Raw genomic sequence first — 5,649 nt, 5'->3', positions numbered from 1 at the left:
GGGGAGCAATTAGAAACTCTGGGTGAAAATGAGCTCAGAATATCTACTAGGACCACTCATATCATTTGGGAGTTACATCATAATATTAGGGAATAAAAATAATGAATTACTACCTAAATTAGTAACTTCATTGCTCTTATTGCAAGTGTTCTGTCAAAATGTAGGTGTCCTAGCTCTATGTTGATGAGGAAAAGAGAGCAAATTCTTTACCCTCAGAGTTCTACTGAGTACCTTCATCCACCACTCAGGTTGTTCTTACTCTACTTCTCTGTGACTTTCCTTTGCTGGTTCTAGCAATGACATTTGAAAGTGTTAACATCTTCAGATATAATTACACTTTATTTTAATCCATTTGTTAACAAATAAAACAAATTTTGGGGAAAATCTGTACATGGTACATTTTCTTCCATGGCATATTTATTTGATGATATTAAGTGTTATTTTTATAGTTTCATCTTTAAAAGTTGAACAAAACGTTTTGTTAAATTAGCACTAATTAATTGCACATTTTTCCTATTTTTCCATCTCTGTATATGTGTAAAATATATCTTGACAACATTATTCTCTCTCCCTCACATTTCTGATCCTCCAGTGAATTCTTGCTATTACATATACTCAAGAAAGATCCTGCTCTATCCTCTCATAAATATTTTAGGTGTATTTTATGTTTTTGAATACGTTTCATCAGTGTACAACAAATATGCATATACTTCAGTCGAATTGACCATGCAAATGAATCTGTTTTTCTATACTTCATCCATCTTCTATCATGTAACAACTTTTGATGAATCTCATTTTATACCTCTTTATTCAACTTTTCAAGATAATTTGTTATTAAGCATCTAACATTGTCTTTTTGCCCAATTATTTCTTTCTTAAAATTGCTTCAAATTATAAACTATATATGTTGGTGCTGTATGTGTTCACTGATATATTTAAATTTCGGTCTACAATCCACATATTATGGGATACCTTTAACCTGTTGTAACTGCTCTGAAAATCATTATGGAGGTTCCTCACAAAAGCAAAAACACAATGCCATAAAACCTAGTGAAATTAGGAATAGGTGTATATCCAAAAATATTCTGAAGTCAAAGAGGAGAAGCATTTACTTCTCTTATATCCCAGTATATGTTAATAGCTATGAATATCACATTTTCTTTATTCCCTCTTTCTGGTACACCTAGGTTGACTGCAGAGTTTGGTTGCTATGAATACTCATGTCATGAACATGGACATCCATGTTGAATCATATTCCTTCAATATGTATCCAAATTGCTATAAATGTCAGTAAAATATGTCTTTTCTGGCATTGTGTAAACTTCCATTCTGAGCTCCATATGGGTTGCACTAGTTTATAATGCCATACAGCTAAATATAGTTCCTGATTTATTTCAACTTCTCCAGCATTTGTTTTTTATTTGTTTGAGTTGTGATAACTATTCTGATGTGTAAGATGGAATCTCAATGATTTTTGATATATATTTTTTGTGGATAAGAATTTCAATAATTCCATTTATTTATTAAACTTTTATATTCGTGCTTCATTCCTAATCAGTGTCTTTCTTTTATGTTATTTGATCAATTTTTAACTTTTATAATTTGTGTTTTTTTTCTATTCCAACTACTCACATTAATAAACAAAAATCACTACATTCGTGCACAATTTACTAAAATCAACTGATTGTACATTTATAACACATTTTTTTTACAACCAGGCAATTATTTCAATAAAGATGCTGAACTTCTTTCTCTACAAAGATTAGATAGTTTCTCATATTAGCCCTAAGCTAATCTCAGAATTAACAGACACAGCCGAGGCTCCAAGAGTTGGGCTAAGTAAAACGCACTAACACAGTAAAACTGCATTTAAAATGATCAAAAGGCTTCATAAGCTTTTTTAAAAAGGCACCACCTTCAACAAGCTAATGGTGAAGTTCACAAGCAGACAATAGGAATCTGAGCATCAAGAAGATCAAAAGAGAAATGTATAGAGAAGGACAACTTTAGAACGTTGACTCAGAATTTGGTGGTGAGGAAAACCACTAGATACCAAAACTCAATGCTGAAGGGAAGAAGTGTTTTAACCCAAACCTCAGCTATATCTGAAACTCTCAAAGGACACAGACGCACACAGACACACAGACACACACTCACACACTCACACACACCCCTCATGTACACAGAACCACAGGGGCAGTTGTATCTAGGACAATGAAGCTTTTCCCCCTTCCTTTTAGATAATCAAATGTGATGTTGTGGTTGGCTCCACAACCTCAACACACCTGAGCAGAAGGAGGGAAAGAATGCCTTTGACTGCAGGATGGCCTTGTGTGCCCCTGGCTTCCTGTGTAAGAATTCAGTTCGTGGTTCCCTAGGCAGGTGTGGCCAAGCTGAAATGGGGGTATGCTTTGCCTGGAGGATGGCTCCCCAGAGCCCTGCAAAAATGGTGAACTGGCCTGGGAAGCCCTGTGAGCATCTCTGGGATGGCCTCTCAGCGGTGTGGAGAAGTTGACACCTGTAGTTGACATGGCAGGAGGCAGGAGGACAGCGGGAATCCTGAAGACAGGAGAGGCACAGGAGTGAATGAGACTTTCCGTGGAGAAGCCTAGGCCATGCTAAGGAAGTTCCCAGGCCGCACAAGGCAGCCACTGCACAAGTCCCCAGATGTCCCATCGGTCTTGTCCACAAAGCCTGGTCCTGATCCAGAGGTGGAACCTCCCCAGCTACCCTGGGATCAGTGCAGCAGGAGCAGTGAACTCCAGGCATACTTCCAACACCTGGCTATTGTAACACAATGATTATGGTCACATTTCTTCTTTGTCTGGTATCATAGTCTCTGCTATTCTTTTCTACTACCCATAATTAATAGTACCATGGCTCCAGCCACCTGATCCCTGACACCCCTGACACTGATACCCCATTACCTAAAAAAACAAGGACAGAGTGGGCACAACCAGTCGACTTGGGTACTGCTGTCCTCTTGTAGGCACATTGGGACAAGTTATTCCTCAGATATTCAACATGAGTGACTAACTGGAGGTGGAAAGGAAAGAGGTTATACAGAGGTGAATAAAATGTAGGGTCATCAACGTATCATTGGTTGCTAGGAAAAGAAGGCCCTAAGGTAAAAGTTAATGAGAAAAGAAAATTTTACCAAGAATATTGGGGATGATGCAATAGGTTTAGCTTAGTCTCTTATGCTAGTGATCTGAATTATTTTATGACATAGATATGTAACTGTTTTGCATTTTAAAAATTATATGAAGATACACATATGTGATAGTTATATTAAGTTATGGAATAGTTGCATATAATTAATGCTATTCAATATTTTATGCTCTATGATAGTTAACCCATGAGTCTACCATTGTCAATATCAATTGAGCTATCAACAACTGAAATTTCACTGTCAAATACTACAAGTAATTTACTGATACTAGTACCAAAATGAAAGCTAGAACAGTAAAACTGAATAAAGCTACATGTTTGAAATGAGGGGTTCAGTGTTAAGGGCTTCTTCACCATGGAATCTTGGAACAACAGAATGTGTTTTGTTGAATTACTAGTTTTTTTAAACCTTGTTAGAAATCAAACATTATTATTTATTTTTGCTTTTTTGGACCTCTTTAGTGAATGGTTTACAAAAATTTATCAAAATGACATAGAAAATTCACTGATGTGAATTATCAGATTAATATTATCTGCAAAGCTGTCCTGAGATGCAGGCAGGCTGGATTCCTTTTCTATTAAATTAATGAAATAAGCTTAGATTTGAATGGATGGACAGTCCATGACATTTGTTCCAAAACAAGAAAAGATACTGGAGAAAATAAAAGAGGAAGGAGACCCAAGTCTCCTGAAATTAGCAGAAATATATTGAAATAAAATTTTAAAATTCACGGTCCAAAGCAAACCCTGGCAGGAAAGTCTGTGAGACTCTTACCTCCAGATAACCACCAAAAAAGAAGAAGTGTTGCTGGTAGAGTGTTCCCCTTGATCTGAGGTGCTCAGGAACATGTTAACACTCAGGCCTAAAGTTCAAGCCACACAACTGACAAAAAGAATTTTTTTTTAAAAAAGTAAAGCATCAAACAACCTGAAGAAATTGTCCAGAATGAAGAGTGTGGCATTACGCATTTACATGACTTAGTCATTTGCAACCTCCAGAGGAGGGTGGGTGAGTTGTGTGTGTGCCAAAACCTGAAAAATTATTTTGCACTTTACCAAGGAAGGAAGAATTGGAGGAAGGGGAAAGGAGTTTTGTGGCCTGTCCTTTTGGTTCAGTGATAGTTTTCTGGAGTCAAATTCAGAGAAATTCCTGGTAATCCTACTTGCATAGGGAACTAAGGAGCCATGCCCTGGAAGTGGTCTTTTTCCTGTCCTTGGCTTGGTTCCAACTGCTACTGCATAACCCAAGACCCACTTCAGGACCAAGATGCCATAAAGAAAACCTTAGGTCCACCGGGTAGGTGGACCTAACCATAGCCAGAAAAGGCAAAAAGTGCCATGTCAAGGACAGCACGTGAGAACTAGACCAGACAGAGTTTTTTTGTCATTCTCATTTTGGATTACCACTTTGATTCTACAAAATAAGTATTGATTTTAACTCCTCCCTCCCGCCTTTGAATGAAGCTCACAAAAATCCTGCCTCTAGCTCCCAGGACACATAACTATTAGGTTTGGACAATCATTTCCATGATAGAGTATGACTTAATTGTATTTTGAACACAAAGCATGCTAATAAAACTTGTCCATTTTTTATTGTGAAAATACCGTACAGAGGGGATACAATTACATGGGCAAGGTAAACAGTACATTACTTATCAAGAATTGTTGCTTCCTCCTTTGTTTCCCCTTCTCATCCCTTGCCATCTCCCCACACACACTCCCGCCCTGCCCCTCCCAGCCAAAGTTGTAAAGTTCATTTTTCAATATAACGACTTGTGCATTTCATTGTTGCAAAAGGTCCAACTGTATCCCTGTTAATACGATTTGTTTGTGCCCTTCTCCAGAAATTATACCAACATCAAAAAAAATGAAAGTAGGGGTTATACCATGGGAGAGGGACATACAAAGCAACAAAGAAATCATCTTATAAATATGTTACAAACAATCGCAAAAAAGAAAAAATAAAACATTTGAATACTTCCCTTGGGGTTCATTTCACCTAACATCAACTTATCTGAACTTTTCTGCTTGTCTGAGACATATACTAGTAATTACAAATAAGGGAAACCATGGGACCTATGTTTCTTTGGGCCTGGCTTACTTCACTTAATATAACTTTTTCCAAGTCTTTCCATTTCCTAACAAATGGGGCAATGTCATACTTTCTGATGGAGGCATAGAATTCCATTGTGTATATATACCACATTTTCTTGATCAATTCATCTACTGAGGGGCGTCTGCATTTGTTCATTAACTTAGCTATAGAAAATAATGATGCAATAAACATACTTGTGCTGATAGCTTTACTACTGTTTGCCCAAAAGTGGGATTGCTGGGTCATAGGGGAGCTCTACGTGGAGTCTTTTGAGGAACCTCCATACTACTTTCTAAAGTGGTTGAACAAGTTTACATTCCCACCAACAATGTAGTAGGGTTCCCTTCTGTCCACATCTCCTCCATCATCTGTTGTTATTCAAG

Source organism: Dipodomys spectabilis, unplaced genomic scaffold (genome assembly GCF_019054845.1).
Source record: "Dipodomys spectabilis isolate Male_0828 unplaced genomic scaffold, ASM1905484v1 ptg000727l, whole genome shotgun sequence".
In the NCBI taxonomy this organism is placed as follows: domain Eukaryota; kingdom Metazoa; phylum Chordata; class Mammalia; order Rodentia; family Heteromyidae; genus Dipodomys; species Dipodomys spectabilis.
Note: the sequence above shows the minus strand (reverse complement) of the source record.